At 39.1% G+C, this 20,000-nt stretch overlaps 1 protein-coding gene across 1 annotated transcript in view; it reads right to left on the bottom strand.

Moving 5' to 3' along the window:
* Nucleotides 1–20,000, bottom strand: part of LOC137615271 (non-structural maintenance of chromosomes element 3 homolog) — a 281,126-nt gene that overhangs the window by 9,062 nt on the left and 252,064 nt on the right. The window lies entirely within an intron of this gene.

The raw sequence follows: 20,000 nt of genomic DNA, 5'->3' as shown, positions 1-20,000 counted from the left end.
ATATCTTCATTACGATTAGCATTACGATGCTAAGGACTCAATTTTATATATTTTCATTACGATTTATTATTTTAGTCTTTTGTGAGTTCGTATCAGTTTCGGCATGTCCGTCTGGACATTGTGCTACATAAGCTCTCTAGTTAGTTTAGGGTACTCATTTAGAGCTCCCCTTTGCGAAGGGTGAGTACACTCTTTCCAGTCGGTGCGCTGACAGTTGTATGATGCCGTATTCTAACCCTCTTTATATTTAGAGAGCATAATTATTTTGTTGATCCACGTTACTGATATCGAACTTATATATAGTGCGAGCGTTTTATTGTGTGAAGGCCTAGCCCTTCGGGATTTCTGGCCTATTAAGCCGGCAGCATTCTCCTTTATAAAGAGAGTTGTCAGACAGTCGGAAATGCTGGTACTTACGACTTTGTCGTCTTCGACGACATTCCTTTTCTGGGCCTTACTATAGCGATACAGTGATAACTCTGGATACGAAAGTTTCTGCTTACGAAAAATTCAGGATGCGAAAAGTGATTCGAAGATTTTTATGCCCCAGGATACGGATAAAATTTCAGGATACGAAAACCTTACGAGATCCCAACTCTTCCCCGAGAGTAATTTTAAAAAGCGCGCGCCGCCTGACTTTGAACTTGGGTAAACTCACTTACAGCCTCCCGCTCACCCATTGGTTATCTCCCTACTCAGACGCTAGCTGACGCCATAAGATCCTGCTTTCCTATTGGTCAGCAACTATCCCAGCTTGCCTACGCACGGGCGTTCATCTCTCTCTCGCTCTTTTCGTTCCGACCGCGGTATCGTTAACAGACATTGTGTGCTTTCGCTTGTTTGACTTAGTGTTAATATACAGTACATTCGTACGCCACGTGTTATCGTTAATAAACATTCGTTACTGTGCACTGTACTGTATTAGTGTTTACTATACATAGACTGTATATAACGTTACTTAGTGTATTATATTACGTATTACTGTAGCCATGGGTCCCAAGAATGTTGCCGAAGGAAAGAAGAAGAAGACGATGCTCTCGATGGAGACGAAACTTGAAATCGTTAAAAAGTACGAGTCTGGCATGCATTTAAGTGCGATCGCCAAGGAGTATGGCCGGAATCCGTCTACGATAGGCACCATCCTGAAGCAGAAGGCGGCCATCAAAGCAGCAATACCTTCTAAGGGCGTCACTATTTTCTCCAACAAGAGAACGCACGTGCATGACGAGATGGAGAGGCTGCTTCTTGTGTGGATCAAGGACAAAGAGATCTCAGGAGACACCATCACCGAGACTAAAATTTGCCAGAAGGCCTCCGCCATTTTCGGTGATCTCGTGCGTGCTCAGGCCGAAGAAGAAGCAGGAGAAGGAACATCCCAGCAGGAACCCCCAGAGTTCAAGGCTTCTCGTGGGTGGTTCGAGAAGTTCAAGAAAAGGACTGGCATCCATTCAGTGGTACGGCATGGGGAGGCAGCCAGCTCGGACACGAAGGCCGCCGAAGCCTTTGTTAAAACGTTCGACGAGTTGACTCTGCAGGAAGGCTACAGTTCGCAGCAAGTTTTCAATTGCGACGAAACTGGGCTTTTCTGGAAGAAAATGCCTCGTCGGACGTTCATCACGGCGGAGGAGAAGAGGCTACCCGGACATAAGCCTATGAAGGACAGGCTTACCCTTGCTTTTTGTGCAAACACCAGTGGGGACTGCAAGATAAAGCCCCTGCTGGTGTACCATTCTGAAAATCCCCGAGCCTTCAAAGCCCACAAAGTCATTAAGGAGAACCTTCCCGTGATGTGGAAGGCGAATCCAAAAGCCTGGGTAACGAGGTAACTGTTCATTGATTGGGTGAATGTCTGCTTCGATCCGACTGTCCGAAAATATTTGAAAGAAAAGCGCCTCCCTATGAAATGTCTGCTGGTGTTGGACAATGCTCCAGCTCACCCTCCTGGCCTCGAGGAATATCTTCTGGCCGAGTATTCCTTCATAAAGGTCCTGTATCTACCGCCTAACACCACCCCTCTCCTCCAGCCCATGGACCAGCAAGTTATTTCTAATTTTAAAAAATTGTACACGAAGCATCTCTTCAAGAGATGTTTCCAAGTCACAGAGAGTACAAACCTCACTCTGCGTGAATTTTGGGAAGATCACTTCAACATCGTGATATGCCTCAAACTCATCGATCTCGCTTGGCAGGAAGTTTCGAGGCGTACCCTAAACTCATCTTAGAGGAAGCTGTGGCCTGATGCTGTCTCTGCACGAGACTTCGAGGGGTTCGGGAAGCCTGGAGGCGAAGCCGAGATCGTTGACGATCCTCAACCAATTCAGCAGTCTGAGGTGGCTGACATCGTACATCTTGGTACGTCCATGGGGCTGGAAGTTAGCACGGAAGATATAGATGAACTTATCGAGGAGCACCACGAGGAGTTGACGACGGACGACTTGAAGGAGTTGGAGACGATGCAAGTGAGTGATGTTCAAGAGCAGTTCTCTAGCGGTGATGAGGAGGATGTTGCACCTTTGAAAACGGAAGACATCAAGGAAATTCTTGCATGTTTCCATAAAATGGCAGACTACGTCGAAAAGGAACATCCAGAAAAAGTTTATACCAACCGTGCGCTTCAACACTGCAATGACGTTTGCCTAACGCATTTTAGAAATGTGTTGAAAAGTAGGCAGAAACAAGCTTCAATGGATAGTTTCTTATTAAAGAGGCCAGCAGTATTAGTAGGCCAAGACAAAGGTGAAAGTGAAGAAAAGAAACAGAAAAGAGGAAGGGATGAAGAATTAGAAGGTGAAAGTAAAGAAAAGAAACAGAAAAAAGAAAGTGATGAAGAAGTAGAAGAGATTTAGAAAATAAGAAAAACGTAAAGTTATAAAATAGCAAAAAAAAAAAATTCAATTTTAAGTTTTATGTTACCGTTAAGTGTTAAAGTAATTTTTCTTTCATTTTATAGTTTTCCATACGTAATGTTAAGTGTTAATTATTTCTGCCATTTTTTATTTCGTAAAGTTTAAGTGTTAATGTGTTAAGTGTGTAAATTACTGTACGTAGTCTGTCCCTTGTTACGTTTTCTGCCTTATGCCATCCTCCTCTGCCGCGACTTCGCTATCGGACATCGTCTCATCAAAAGGTAAGTTTCAACTTTTTTGTTACACTAATTAACTATAACCTTTTTTTCAGAGTGTACAGGTATCAATCCTTAATTTAGGTGTACGTACAGGTAACAATACACCTTCACTGATCTAAATGCTTTACGTACATACAGTACCGTAACTTTTATACAGTAGTAAAGAAAACGGACCGTTTTCTTTGGGCTTGAGGGGGATAACTTGGCTATAACTACATTATTGAATAATCTCATAGTGGTTTCTGGAATGGATTAGGCTGTTTTTAACGGTTGTGTTAATTATTGAATGATAGAAATGGCTGCATTGCATGTTTATTACTACAGTTTAGCGTGTTTATGAAAGAAAAGGTGACTTTTTATAAGGCTTGGAACGGATTAGGCTATTTACATGTAAAACGCGACTCAGGATACGAAACCGCATCCTGAACGGATTAATTTCGTATCCTGAGGCATCACTGTACGTTGTTATATTATCTATGTGGCCTATATTGCTACACTCTTTTGCACGATCGTCATTTTAGTTTGTTGACGTCGTTACCGACACTGTCATAACTGGCGGCAGTTCTCGCCCAGTATTAGGTATAGTTTTTGTGCCCCTGATCTAGGAATAGCCTTGGGAGGCGGCGATGACGTTACCTATCTGTGTCGCTATAATCGGCAAGGATATTATGTTATGAAGGCAGACGTTCTAATTATTAGTGACAGCCTTTTTATAGAGATATCTGTTGGTGAGTATAAACCTCAAATTGGCATAAAGAAAGGATTCTATGTTATGAAGGCAGATGTTTTTATTATTAGTAACTGCCTTTTTATAGATATCTGTTGATGAGCATAAACCTCAAATTGGCACAGATAGGATTTTATGTTATGAAGGCAGATGTTTTTATTATTAGTGACTGCCTTTTTATAGAGATATCTGTTGACGAGTACAAACCTAAAATTGGCATAAAGAAGATTATGTTATGTAGGCAGATGTTTTTATTATTAGTGGCTGCCTTTTTTATAGATATATCTGTTGATGAGTACAAACCTCAAATTGGCATAAAGACCTTACTTCAACAACTTGTGAGGTATCTTTATGCTACTCAGCTTTGGAGTTCTCTTTTGCGAAAGGTTCTCTTTAACTAGACTTTCGATTTAACTATTATAATTTGTTAATTATTTCCATCACTTTATTCAGATCTTTTGAAAACGTGGATTGGATTGTACATCTTACAGGGGGATTCTGTTATGATCCCCCTTGTCATTTTATGGTTTAAAGTATAGCCTTCTAATTTTACTTTTGGTTGCTCCATTTATCAATGCGTCGTTAATTTTTGCAGGGTATGTAACTTAGTTACCTTTCTTTCAGCCTTTTCCCTGCGGAGAGGGTAGGCTTTTTCATTTTGATGAGCATTTTGTTCCCTCTTTTAACTGATCAATATTTAAATGATAAAAGGGGACAAACTTAGTTGGCTTTTCTTCCAATCTAATGACATTAAAGAGGTCTGGATATTGTGATCCTTTTTTCTCTTTCTGATCCCGAAAATGGTAGATATACACATTTCGGGGGTTAATTTCCCAATTTTTTTTAATGTTATTAACCCATTCTTTTCAGCATGGTGATCTAGAGAGTTTCAAATAATCATGGCCATTTTCTCCTCTTTACAGGCGGGATCTTCAAAGGAGATGCATTGTCGAGTCCTGATCTGTCCCAGGACCGAGAGGTATCCCTGTGGTCATGATACCTGCAGGACACATGCTAGATGCAGGAGGATGAAGGGTCCAATCTCTTATTGGGACCCTCAGGATTGCAGTGTGTGTAAGGATTTACATCAATCTGGGTGGGTATCGGAGGATGTTTCTGATGACGACCGAGTGTTTTTCCAGAGATCTCTTTGTTCCTGGGTCAGGGGTTTCAAAAAGAATGCTGAGCCAAAGGCTCCTTATCTCCCTTCCGTAGCTTGGAAGGATATTCTTTTTCCGAAGGCAGCCCCGGACTCGGTATTGGAGTATGCCCCACTTAGACCTAAACCTACTGTTCAGATTCACGTAGATAAAACCAAGTTCTGTGAGCCTTGACGTGGACAATTTCTCCTCGGATTCTTCTTTATCTCCTGGTGGGGAATCGGCTCTCCTGTCGGCAGTAGATTCAGAGGAACCCCTCCCTCACGTGGATGATTCTTACCTGCCAGAATTGGACAAGGTTAGCGTGGCTTCCATGCGAGACTCAGTGTGTTCCGTTGTTTCATCGGCCGTTGCTAAGACAGCTCCTCTATCAACTGTTACGACGACGCCTTCTTTTTCAGGTACGCCTCCCGTTCCTGTCCCTCCTCCACCCTCGGTTGAGCCGGGTGAACCAACACTTCCTAAATTCCCATCTAATTTGGAAGAGAGGTCCCTGTTAGCAAGCTTGAGGGTTTTCTTGGAAGGGAACCAAAATTATCAACGAAGAATATTTAAAGCCTTACGGGAGGAGATTCAGGCTTTGAAACCTCAAGAGGATTCTTCTATGGCTAAGGTTTTACCATCTCAGCTTCCCTTGCACGCACCAGAATCCGTGGAGGTGTGCAGGTCATGCGGTCCTTTCATAGGGTATTCTTCATATTGGAAAGGGGCTAGGCTCTAGACCGGTTGCTGATCTGGAGTTTTATCCAGATATAGAGGCCTACCCCTTTTGCTACGTTAGGTTAGCTGAGGTGTTCCGTTAAGAGAGGACACTATCTCTAAAGAAACGATCCTTCTAGATCACACTTGAGCGCAGCATCTGGCAGTAAAGGAGATGAAGACAGCAGGGTGTATTAATACACAATTAGGCGCTTTTGGTAAAAGGTTGGCTACTTTTATAGCACCCGACACAATGGTTTTTCCTTTTGCTTCAAAAGTCTTCCAGTCTTGGAAGAATGTAAACCTGTGTACCTCGTACTGCCCCATGACGCTGAACACTGGTTGGATATCTAGTTTACTTTTGCTGAAGGGAAATTAGACAAGGATATAGCTAGCCAGCAGCTTAATGAAAAACTGCCAAGGATTCCAGACCACCTACTTAAAGCGAAATTGGAGGCTAGGGAGAGACTATCAGCTTCGATGTCTCTTCAATGCTTTGTAGAGATGATGATTGGTAGTTTCATTGATGCCCCTGTCTTTTCGCTTTTGGCCAAGATACACGTGGCTACTCTTATGAAAGATCTTTTTTACTTTTTCCAGGCTCGTAGAGCCTGTAGGAAGCATGTTTTAGCATCCGCGACCATCCCTCATAAACTGAAGCGTCTTATTGACGCTTGTATTTGGGGTAAAGATCTTTTCCCACAGAAATTGGTGAAGGAGATCTTGGATAAAGCGGCAGCAGAAAATAAGAGTCTTTCCCAGAGATGGGGAATTTCTCTCAAAAGGATACTTATTCCTGTGGTTGGTCCTCAACCTAAGAGGTTCCGTAAACCCACATTCTTTAAAAGGTCCTTCATTTCAGCTTCAGGTAGTGTTTCGCAGAATACTTTCACTGTTCCTCACCCGGTGACTTCACAGTCCCCAGCATTCAATCCTAGATTTGAACAAGGGACCTCGTCCTTTCATCCCCTCAAGACTGAAAGAGGAGGTAGAGGCCGGTCTGACATAGGTCGTAAGCCAAGTAGTTGGGGTCTCCGGGGTAACAGGGGATCTAGGGTCACATATCCTCAACCAAAACAATGAGAATACTCCAGTAGGGGGAAGACTGAAATTGTTCAAGGACAGGTGGGCGTTCAGTCCTTGGGCACAGAGCGTGATTTCCAGTGGTCTGGGCTGGAAATGGAAGAGACAACCCCTGAGGGTCAGGAGATTTTTCCAGAAATCAACACCACATCTAGAACAATATGTGCAAGACCTTTTAAAGAGAGTTATCCGTTGCACGAAATCTATGAAGTTTCAAGGTCATCTATTCTGCGTGCCAAAGAAAGACTCAATTATTCCTCGAACTATTCTCGACTTGTCCCATCTAAACCTGTTTGTTCAGTGCGTCAAGTTCCGGATGCTGACAATTTCGCAGATACGGCCCTTACTACACCGGGGGCTTACACCATTGCTATAGATCTTACCGACACTTATTGGCATCTTCCGATAGGTCAACGCTTCTCCCCCTACCTTGGTTTCAGACTGGAGAGAAAGGATTATGTATTCAGAGCTATGCCATTTGGGCTCGACATAGCTCCGAGAATTTTCAAGAAAATTAAGGGAAAAAGGTCTTCAAGTAGCAGCATACCTGGACGATTGGCTCGTCTGGGCTCCCTCGGCAAGAGAATGCACGAAAGCAACATATCAGGTGGTGAGATTCCTCCAATATCTAGGATTCCAAATAAACTTCAAGAAGTCCAGACTGACTCCGGCTCAGGTGTTCCAATGGGTAGGGATTCGTTGGAATCTAAAGACTCATACCCTCTCTATTCCTTCTGCCAAGAGGAAGGAAACAGCCCAGTCAGTTCGGTCTTTCATCAAGTCGAGAAAGACCACCAGACGTTGTCAGGAAAGGGTTCTGGGCTCACTTCAGTACGTTTCTATAACGAACCCTCTCCTTAAGATCAGACTCAAGGATGCAAGCAGGGTTTGGAAGAAGAGAGCTTCTACAGCTCTCCGCGGTCATCAAAAGACGACCCCGGAGTTGCTTCAATGGCAACTCTTGTCAGTGGTCAGATGCCAGAATTCTTTCCAAAACAGTTCCGCTGCACTTTCCTCCTCCTGCAGTGATTCTACATACGGACGCCTCACTGGACAGTTGGGGGGGGGGGGGGGGGTCATACTCCTCTCAAGAAAGTGCAAGGTTGTTGGTCCCAAAGATTCTAGCAATTCCACATCAATATTCTGGAGGCTATGGCAGTCTTCTTATCCCTGAAAAGGCTACAATTAAAGAACAACATTCACATCCATCTCGTGTTAGACAACAAAGTAATAGTTCATTGCATCAACAGGCAAATAAACCATGTAATGATCGCCATCTTTTCATTGGCTCAGAGGAAGAGGTGGCACCTGTCTGCCTATTACCTTCACGGAATTCGGAATGTGATGGCCGACTCTCTATCTCGAACGCATCCGCTAGAGACAGAATGGTCTCTATATGAAAAATCATTCTCTTTCGTGCAGGAGGTAATCCCAGGTCTTCAATTGGACCTGTTTGCAATGAGTCTCAACAAGAAACTTCCCAATTATGTGGCACCAAATGTGGATCTAGGGGCGATAGGCATGGACGCGTTACACATGGATTGGAATCAATGTTGGACAAGCTTCGATCGTTCAGGGGGACAGAAGCCCTGGTTGCTCCTCTATGTCCAAAGAGCAACTGGTCTCCCTTGGTGACAGATGAACCCCAGGCTGGTTCCTCTACCCAGCCTGAGCATGTCTCAAGAAGTACAGAGGAAAACTGTCTTCGCTTCATCCTGGAAAACGAAAGCCCTTCATCTCGTGATTTTTTCGCATTAGCCCTGGAAAAAAAAAAAGATTCAAAATTCAACGTGATTAATTGGCATTTGCGGAAAATTATAAAGCTTCCACTACTTTGAATCAGTATGAAACTTCGTTGAAGAAATGGGTTCGATGTGTGAAAGATAAAAATCCATCCTCTATCTCTATGGATTTTTGTTTAGGCTTTCTGATCGATTTACATGAGAAAGGTTTAGCATCCTCCACGATTGCGTCATACAAGTAGGCCCTAGCTAGACCCATCTTGTATGCCTTTGACATAGATTTCAACTCAGACCTTTTTAACAAGATTCCGAAAGCTTGGCCCAGGTTGAGAACATCTGTTCCACCGAGGCCGATCTCCTGGTCATTGAATAAAGTTTTACAACTGGCTTCAGAAATTGACAATCAGACAGCGTCTTTACGAGATTTATCTCAAAAAGTAATTTTTCTAATTGCGATGGTTTCTGGTGCTCGGGTTAGTGAAATTGTGGCTCTCTCTAGAGATGAAGGTCACATAGAATTTACAGACAATGCTGAAGTTAATTTATGCCATGATCCTACCTTTTTGGCTAAAAATGAGCTACCATCTAAACGTTGGGGTCCATGGAAAATACTTCCCCTTGAAAGTGAGCTCACCCTGTGTCCAGTACAATGTTTAAAGACATATCTTTACAGGATGAAGAATACTAAAAAGGGCCAATTATTTAGAGGTGACATGGTTAGATCAGAGTTGACATTGAAACAACTGAGAGCAAAATTGGCTTATTTTATTATATGAGCAGACCCGGCTAGCATGCCGTTGGGTAATGAACCTAAGAAAGTAGCATCGTCTCTGAACTTCTTTCAGCATATGTCATTCGAAGATTTACAAGCTTATACCCCAGGGTGTTCCTTAAGCATTATATGAAGCTATTGGATGAAGTTCGTCATTTTGTGGTGGCAGCAGATAGTGTTATAAAGCCTGCTGCAACAATGTAGCCTTCATGTGCGTCCTCGGGCATTCTTCCAGCTTATTTTCTTTAATAAGTAAACTGTCGATTTTTACCTCATGATCTACATTAAACCATTTAAAAATTTTAAATTTCAGGATTTATCTTAAGATCTCCTTCTTAAACGATTCTAGGATATAACAAATTCTCTCCCCTCATACTATATTAGGTAAAAAATCTTATTGGGGTTATAATTTGGGGTACAATGTAGATCAAATGCTCTTCATATAAACTGTATTGAACTTTGCTCAATTAGATTGTCTAATAAAATTGTATACTGTTTGATGCTTTTTATTGCTAGACTTAATTCCTGGTAGTAGAATTAAACTTAGCAAACCATGGGGATTTCTACCAACACTGCACACTAAGAATCTTGTTAAAAATGAGTATTTGTTCCTCCATGGTTACTCACTATGCTCGTAGTATTGCTAATATGTGTTCTTCACATCTTTTTAGGGGAGTGTTCTTCACTGAAGGGATGGTTGATAGCGGGTCACATATCTTTCCCCTTAGAACACTGCCACTTTACCAAATCATGTCTATGTTGGATTCTTTTTCAGGTAGAAATTCATGGTTATATTTCATCATATAAGTGGTGAGCACCCAGTATGGCAGGTTTTCCCATGGGGAAGCCTCACACCAAGTATACAGTACATAATGCTCTGGTACACTTTCATCAGGACGACATGGCTCGAGACCAAAAAAGGGATTTTGATGAAGGAAAAATCTAGTTTTGGGAGAGATAGCCATGTCGTCCTGATGGACCATCTGTTACGTCCTACTTTAACCACCCGCACCTCTTTTGCTCGTTGGAGGCTTCTATTTTACAATAGCGCAGCTGCATTGTGGAATGAGGAGAGGGACCGTGTTGGGGCACTGGAAGGTGATAGGATGTGTAACGGCTCCTTACTTATCCTACCCCTTAGTGGACTAGACTTGGAAAGGTCTGTTTGTGGTGCAGATACCTATGGTTATCCTAGGATACGTCCCTGATTATACACGATATTTTCGGATAGTCGTTTGCGGGGGTTGGAACCTCGTGATACCTGACAGTAATTCTCTTGTAATATCAATCGCAGAAATATTATACTGTAAAAGTTACTAGAAGGAACTTCCATCAGGAAGACATGGCTATCTCACCAAAAAATAGACTTTTCTTTCGTCAAAATCCCCTATATATATATATATATATATATATATATATATATATATATATATATATATATATATATATATATATATATATATATATATATATATACACATATGTATATATTGTGTGTACTGTATTGTATATATTATGTATATATAAATAAATAAATAAATATATATATATATATATATATATATATATATATATATATATATATATATATATATATATATATATATATATAATATATACACGCATATATATATATATATATATATATATATATATATATATATATATATATATATATATATATATATATATTGTATATATATATATTATATATATATATATAATATATATATATATATATATATATATATATATATATATATATATATATATATACATAAATATATATATATATATATATATATATATATATATATATATATATATATATACATAATATATACATTATATATATACATATATATATATATATATATATATATATATATATATATATATATATATATATATATATTATATATATATATATATATATATATATATATATATATACACACACACATATATATATATATATATATATATATATATATATATATATATATATATATATATATATATATATTATATATACATATATTTGTTGATCATTTTGCAAAATTGGTGTTTTTACAAAATGCCCAGCCATTGTGCAATTAGGCATGAATTGAGGTCATATTGCAAAATGGCCTAAATCTCTCAACATTTTGCAAAAGGGTCAAGATTTTGGTCAATTTACAAAATCATCAGTATCATTTTTGTTCAATTTACAAAATGTTGAAATACCAAATATCCAGGTAGAAAAAAAACAAGGATATAATAAAATAAATGTAGTGAACATAAAATAAGTTTTTTCCTATTTAGAAAATATGCATTTAAAATACATCAAAGCTTGACATTTTTTAGCAAGTAGCTAATTAAAAGAAATGTGATTGAATGGAAAATGTAACCTTTATTAGCCAAAACCTGGTAAAAATTTTATCAGAAAATTGAATATCTAATTTCTATAATTGCAATAAATATTGAATGAATACTCTAATGCCAGTGGTTAGTGAATGGGTAGATAAATTATCAATTTGATGGATGTGTCATACTTTCGATGAACCTCTGTATTAAAGCTGAATAAAGAAAAAACTTTCTGCAAAATACACGGTGATCTTGTGCATGCTCAGGCTGAAGACGACACAGGAAAAGGGACTTTGGAGCAGGTACCCACAGAGTTTAAGGCTTCTCAGGGTGGTTTGAAAAATTTAAGAGAGGGTCTTGCGTTCAATTGATGGTGCGGCATAGGGAGGTTGCTGGCTCGGACATAAAGCGACCGAAGCCTTTGTTAAGACGTTCAACGAGTTGACTCTCCCGGAAGGCTACAGTCCCCAGCAAATCTTCAACTGTGAGGAAACTGGGCTTTCTTTGAAGAAAAATGCCTCGTCGGACATACATCACGACAGAAGAAGAGATGCTACCCGGGCATATGCCTATGAAGAGCAAGCTTACCCTTGAGCTCTGTGCAAACACCAGTGGGGATTGTAAGGTAAAGCCTCTGCTGGTGTACCACTCGGAGACTCCTTGTGCATTCAAGGCCCACAAAGGGATAAAGGAGAAGCTTCCAGTGTTTTGGAGGGCTGGGTAACAAGACTCTTGTTCACCGAGTGGGTAAACCTTTGTTTCGGCCCGACTGTGAAAAAATATTTGGAAAAGAAGTAGCTCCTGAAAGGCCTGATGGTGTTGGACAATGCCCTTGCTCACCCTCCTGATATCGAGGAAGATATCCTAGCGGAGTATTCGCTTGTTTAGGTCCTCTATCTTCTGCCTAACACCACCCCTCTCCTCCAGCCCATGGACCAGCAAGTGATTTCAAACTTTAAGAAATCCTACACAAAATATCTCTTCAAGTGATGTTTCATTATCAATGGCAGCACAAAACTCACATTGTGTGAATTTTGGAAGGAGCATTTCGATGTTGTGATATGCCTTAGATTCATCGATACAGCTTGGCAAGAGGTTTCGAGGTGCACCTTGAACTCTGCGTGGAAGAAGCTGTGGCCTAATGCCGTCTCCAAATGAGGTTTTAAGGGCTTCCACATAGGCCAAGCTGAAGCCAATGTCGAAAAAGTTGACGATCCTGAACCTGTTGTTCAATCTGAGGTTACTGAGATAGTTAGACTTGGGATGTCCATAGGTCCAGAAGTCGATGAGGACGACATTAATGAGCTGCTCATGGAGCACCAAGAGGAACTTACGACGGACAACCTGAAGGAGTTGGAGGACATGCAAGTGAACGTCGTTCAGGAACAGTTCTCTAGCAGTGAGGAGGAGGAGGATGACCCAATGAAAATGGCAGAAATTAAGGAGGCTCTAGCTTGCTACCATAAAATGGTGACTTTTGTTGAAAATACACAAGCAGAAAAAGTTTACACATCGTCTTCTTGAGCAGCTTCATGACATTTGCCCAAGTCATTTCAAGAACATTGTAAGAAGCAAGCAGAAACAAGCTTCCTAGGATAGTTACTTATCTAAGAGGCATTCGATACTAGTAAGCCAAGAGGAAGCCTGTAAGTGATCCAAAAAGAAGGAACGTGGCAGTGATGTCACATACAGGGGATTTAAAGTAAATCATTCATGAGAATTTAGACCAGTTCTTGACAGCCGTTAACTGGGTTAGGTAAATTTGCATGAAGTAGGGCGGTGGCGGTTTCTAACCTATGACCTCATCTCCACGTACCTGGGTAGTGTGAGAAGCAGTTTGAACTAAAAAGATATCGGCTGACCCAAGCACATGTGTACTATTCCCACGTCAACTTGTAGGCTACACCGGGGAGAGGGGATGAAAAGGAGGCAAGAACCGGCTGGATACGGTTGCATCATCTGCCACCGCTACCCAGAGGCAAGTAAAGCCCTCAGACCCCTCAGCAAATGTACGAGTCATAAAAAGAGCTGAGAAACCATGAGTAGTTAGTTCGAGTTCAGGTCAAGCTTAAGTCGTGAGTAGGCAACCGATATTAAGCCTATCCGCCATGGTAGACTTATCTCAGTCATGGCTGGCATCAATACGCAACAAGATGCCCAGTATCTGTTCTTTTGTATTGAAACAATCTTATTCATATAGCAGTTTCTCCTCTAAGTCTGTTCTCCCTGAGTGTGTCTGTAAATTATAAAGTGAGCCATTGGCTCTATAACTTAAGAGCATTTTACAGTAAACTGTTTCAGTAATTTAAGAGTCAGTGAGAGACTTATATTTCTTCTATTATGTAATTAAAGAGATTCATTCATTCACTTTGAAGATGATTTCAGCTCGTTCTGTGAAAATTAACTTATATAATAAAACCCCTTTATGACGTAAAAGTTGTCTAATTCCCCGCCTCCCATCACTTACAATTTAACTGCCACAAACCTAGTGACAAATTGGTGCCTTACGATGGGATGGAGAGGATTAAAAATAAGTGTAATAATGAGCAAAAGACCGAATGCCGCAGCTACCAAAAATAGACGTGTACAATGATGGAATGAAAAAAAGAATGAGAGGGAAATAAAACACACGAGAAGGAAGTAGTAGTCATCTCAGAAAGAGGAAAGGTAAAACTCAGAAGAAAAAGCCAATTGAAAAAGCATACTGAAAGAATATAAAGGACAAATGGATATCCTTAGAATAAATAAGAAAAAAATCCTGACAATGATGTCGAGAATAGTAGCAGCCAGGAGGGGTAGCATGAACCAGTCACCCACGGAAGACCGCCGAGACGGACAGGTTGCAACAGCCGACGCCCAAGGCAAGAACCATTCATGATGAAACACACTTGTACCCGAGAGGATGACCACGCAATGTTCCTGTGGGAAACGAAGACGGTACACCCACAATTGATAAAATGTCCAGTTTCCCGTCACGGGAGTAACAGCATTGAAACTCACCATCCAAGATGGCGGGCCCAGACCCTGCTATGGGGCCCTATCAGCTGATCATCAGGAGCAGTTAGGGTGCTCATAAATGCACTAACTATGGAGGACACCGTTGTCGAATCAACAGCATCAGGCTCTTTGACAGACATGGCGCGCCCACAAAGGCCAAGGACAATCCCGAAAATTGGAAGAGGTCCCAGACAGCAGCTGTAGGATGAAGGACTCAAGGCGACAAACACATGAATTAAGTAACATGGTACAAGATCTGTAGTGCCTAAGATTAACAAATATGTTGTAAGATTTTGTAAAAGTGTGTAGAGTAACGAAGTTATAATTCCGTTCTCTTTATGTAATGTTAAAGTAAAATAAAGAATACTGGTTTTGATGGAAGAAAGTAACTAGTCGAGTAAAATGTGTTCAGTGTTAAAGATTCGAGTAAAGATTGATTCTGCTTTTCTTAACAGAATAAATAGTATTGATGTTGTTGCTGTTTGGATAAATAAGAAATTATTCTTTACACTGTAAACTGTGAATTTGCTGTTTGGATAAATAAGAAATTATTCTTTACACTGTAAACTGTGAATTTTCACTACATAGTTTCTTTAGTTTAAAGTGATTTGTTCTTGTTAGTTAGGACCTTCGTTGCCAAATGTGTTAAACATGATTTTTGGAAAAGAAGTATGGTCACATGTTGAAACAATTCTGTGTTAACAATGATAACAATTATTTAATTCGAGAGAAGAAAAGTTCTATAGGATGGTGTTATGCATTGCTTGTAATTCAGTGTGAGGACTTGATCTATGAAGTTTATATGATGTCCTCTTAAGCATGTGCTTAGTAAAATTATGGAGAAAGAAGCGTAACTTAGTTACATTGATAAATTGGGAAATTTGTCGCAATACTTTTTCTTAGGTCATACACTGTATTGTCGATGTCAGTAGCCTACTTAATTCGTTATGAAATGTTTTAAAAGACAGCGTTAAACCAGTGTTGTAAGTCTTAGTCTGAGATTATCCTCATTAATGAAGGCGAGTTTGTTAACGTAATAGTCAAAGTAATTTCAGTTGCCAACAGTTTGTTAAGTCATTAGTAATTGGTCACGTGCACGATTTAAAGACTATGCATTTAGTTTCTTCTAGTTACAGTGTTTCATAAGTGATTTGTTTCACTAATGTTTTGGTCTCATTAATGACACCAAGCACTGTTAACAAGTTATTTAAAGAAAGTTATGTCAAATAAGTTAACCGGGAGCATGAATGTGTCCAAATTAAAATGTTGATCGCTTTGAGTTTAAACGAAAAGGAATGAAGTAAATGATGAGTCTGTGTGAATCCCTAAGTAAAGCATTTTGACGTCACTGTCACTGACCACAGAATGCATCGTGTACGTTTTTTCTTTATACTACTAAAAAGAAATTTGAGATTTTGACAAGTACCGTAACTTTTTTTACTCAAAAGTCAGAATTAGATCCTTACTTTTTAACTCTGTAGAGAATTGTGTGGTTTGAAAAATCGTGACAAGTAAGGAATTAATTAGTATTAGGTGTTATCTAGCAACATAATAAGAAGGTAAGTAGAATTCTTACTTAGGTAGTAGGTTGACCAGGGCACCAGCCACCCATTGAGATACCACTAGAGAGTTATGAGATCTTTTGACTGGCCAGAAAGTACTACATTGGATCCTTCTCTCTGGTTACAGTTCATTTTCCCTTTACCTACACATAAACCGAATATTCTAGCCTATTCTTTACATATTCTCCTCTGTCCTCATATACCTGACAACACTAAGACTACCCAACAATTCTTCTTCACCCAAGGGGTTACTACACTGCAATTGTTCAGTGGCCACTTTTCTCTTGGTAAGGGTAGAAGAGACTCTTTAGCCATGATGAGCAGCTCTTCTAGGACAAGGAAACTCCAAAATCAAACCATTATTCTCTAGTCTTGGGTAGTGCCATAGCCTCCGTACCATGGTCTTTCACTATTTTGGGTTAGAGTTCTCTTGCTTGAATGTACACTCGGGCACACAATTCTATCTTATTTCTCTTCCTGATTTGTTAGTTAAAGTTTTTAGATTTTATAGAGGAGATATTTATTTTGATGTTACTGTTCTTAAAATTTTCATTTTTTCTTGTTTCCTTTCCTCACTAGGCTATTTTTCCTGTTGGAGCCCTTGGGCTTATAGCATTATGCTTTTCCAACTAGGGTTGTAGCTTAGCTAGTAATAATAATAATAATAATAATAATAATATAAATAATAATTAGGTTTGTCTGTTTCTTCTAACTCTTGAGAACCAGTAATTAATGTGAAAAATCTGAGAAATGAACGAACAAGGAAGTTGCTGTAGATTTTTTCTTTATATCTGATGAATACAGCAAATGTCCGGAATGTGTGTAAGAGCAGATATGTATGGCATAGTAGTGATAAAATTTGTGAAAGCAGTTAGAATTTAGTAAATAAGAATGTCATGTTTCAGCAATAACCGTCCATCAGATAACTTTCTGAACAACAATGTAGAACCATTTACAAACATTGAGAAATTCATAAAACAATTGTGACCTAAAATTTTGTCTTTTGCTGTTAAAAAACGTACTTGCCTGTCATGCGAGTTACAAGCATGTGAAAACATAAGCTAGACGCATCAACGTAAGTCTTGAGAGGCACCATGTGTCTGAAAAACAGCTTGGAATAGCATTAAGCTCTGATTTCCTAAGACACAGAAAGATAGGAATAGACATAACCAGTAATTTTAGGAATAAGGAAAATTCCAAAATAAATTAAGGGGATAAATGTAAATACTTCATGTAATGAGTTTTCCACCAGAAGTATGTTCTTAATTGATTAACATAAAGGGATCATAATATCAGGATAAAGTTGAAGTTAAAGATTTCAATATGAGTAGCCATACCAATAACCCTCATTAATAATAAAGGGATTTTGACGAAGGAAAAATCTATTTCTGGGGAGAGACCTGTGGCGCCCGGTGAAAAGGGGTCCTTCTAATATACTGTACCTTTTCTGATAAAACCTTCCAATTATACCAGAGAAAGATAAAAGCATGGAATGCAGAGGTTACTACCCTCGCGCGAGCACCTTGTGGGTGTCGTGTATAAAGCAAAGGCGCTTGAAAGCCACTATTCACAGGCTGTCTTCCATTTAGCTAATTCCTTCGTCAAAGGGATGGGCCGATACAGAGGCACCAGCTATGCTACCAGAGCCACGCCACCCACGCCCCGACGCGAGCGCCATCTGAACAACATCCTTCTACTTTGGACTTGCTAGCGTGTGTGTATATTTTTGTGCTCTCTGCATTTTCACTCTTGTGTGTTTATTTCGTCATGACAGAAGCTCCATCTTCACCCATTCCAATTTTAAGTACCATAGTTTGTTTTGACAGCTTTTTGCTGTTCCGGGCATTTGTCATCTACTCAGTATAGTCTGTTTTATCACTACCGTCTGGGCCCGTCCGCGTCGTCGGCGGCCACTGTTTTTTCCTTTGTCTTGCTGGGAGTTCTGATAATAAAAAGCAACAGATGTTTCTATGCCAGATTATGTTGGGGAAAAGCATGCTCGTATTCAATTACAGTATACTGTATCGAGAAAGGGGATTTTGTTGCAATTAAGTGATTTGGTGAATCACTGAGAGAAAGTCAAGTGTTTTATGGCTTTATGTTCGTTTAATGAAAGTATTAAGAGACTAGTAAGTTGATTTGCTGACATGTAAGTTTCAGTAACTTGTCTGAAAGCAAAGCAGACTGTCGTTACGGTGTACATGTTTTTCTCTGTTTCCATAGTTTCGTTTATGCCTTAATAGCCAGTTGCATGTATAACGTAAGGACATAATTTTATGGTTTTGAGCGCTCAGTTTCATTTTTCAGTTTCATTTTTCAGTTTCATTTTTTGTTTTATTTGCATGCTATAGTTTCTAAGTTCTTCTTGATAAGTGATGGGTCTTAATAAAGGGAGTGGTAACGCTGGCAGTGAGATGAAAAAACGCATGATGACGATAGAGGTGAAGCATGAAATTATCGAGAAACATGAGTGTGATGTCTACGTGAGTTAGTTTAATGCAATTACGAGCCGAGTACCTCAACGATATGTGCAATCCTCAAACAATGAAAAAAAACAAATAAAAGTAGTATAAAAAGTAAATAAAAATAAAAGATTTTAAAAGATTAAGCTGCGTTCAGTTCAGTTAATTCTAAGTTTAAGTGTTATGCTATGTGTATGAAACAATAAATATGGTACCATACAATTCTCTCTCCTTCTCTTCCTTCCTCCCTCCCTCCCTCTAGCTCCGCACACACAGCCGTTGGCCGCTACAGTCTGTCTCGAAGGTAAGAACTCTATAAATAATGCCATATTTTATTGCTGATCCCAGCAATCCTTTATTGTCATTTGGTGAGTGTTTGAAAAGTATTATAGCAATTAAAAGCATGTTCTTCCATTATTACATAATTGATTTGGGTGTTTTTAAAACGGTGGGAATTGATTAAATTTTTTGTTATCTTATATGGGAAAAATTGACTTGATATACGAATAAACTGACATACGAGCTCGTTCCTGAAACGGATTATACTCGTATATCAAGATATTACTGTAATGGTGAATTGAAGAGTTAAATTTTAAGGATTTGGGATTGTGAAGAGAAAAAAATGAAATTAAGAAGTCAATTTAGACATACTGCTATCAAATCATAACCTTTACTGCAACAAAGTTGGCGAAGGTAATAGAGTCCAGGATGTACTGTAAACATGCCAAAATATAAACATCTACATTTGTGTGTACATGTATTTGTAAATTTAGATGACTTTCTTTTCTGAACTATATTAAAATATAAAATTTATTGGTTTGTATGCTTAAAATATATTCTTATTAACCATATAAAGTCATACCTCTCTTCATGAAAGCATCTGCTTACAAACTTTTCACGCTGCGAAACGGGATGCGAAGATTTTTCAGACTAACATTGCAAAAAATGTTTCATGATAAGAAAAGAGACTAGCCCGCCAGGCCAACAATAAAATAGTCCCCTATTAAAAAATTTGAGTTCAGTTGAAGAAAACGGGTTGTTTACACAATAGAAAATGTTACTGTGTATTTTTTATATGTACAGTATTGTACTGTATATATTGTATTATTTTCCATTTATTTATGCATTATGTTCTAATAACTACTTAATTTACAGGTATTAACAGTTAGTTTGGGTATACTGAGTGGTTTAAATGTATTCGGCTGTACAGTACTTCATTGTGTTTATACTGTAGCTTTATTATAAAATTTAATGTGGTACTTTTTTATAGAACGAATTAGGCGATTTACATGTAAAATGTGGCTCAAAACACAAAATTTCACAAAA

Source organism: Palaemon carinicauda, chromosome 21 (genome assembly GCF_036898095.1).
Source record: "Palaemon carinicauda isolate YSFRI2023 chromosome 21, ASM3689809v2, whole genome shotgun sequence".
NCBI lineage: Eukaryota > Metazoa > Arthropoda > Malacostraca > Decapoda > Palaemonidae > Palaemon > Palaemon carinicauda.
Note: the sequence above shows the minus strand (reverse complement) of the source record. Positions and strands in the feature narration are given on the sequence as shown.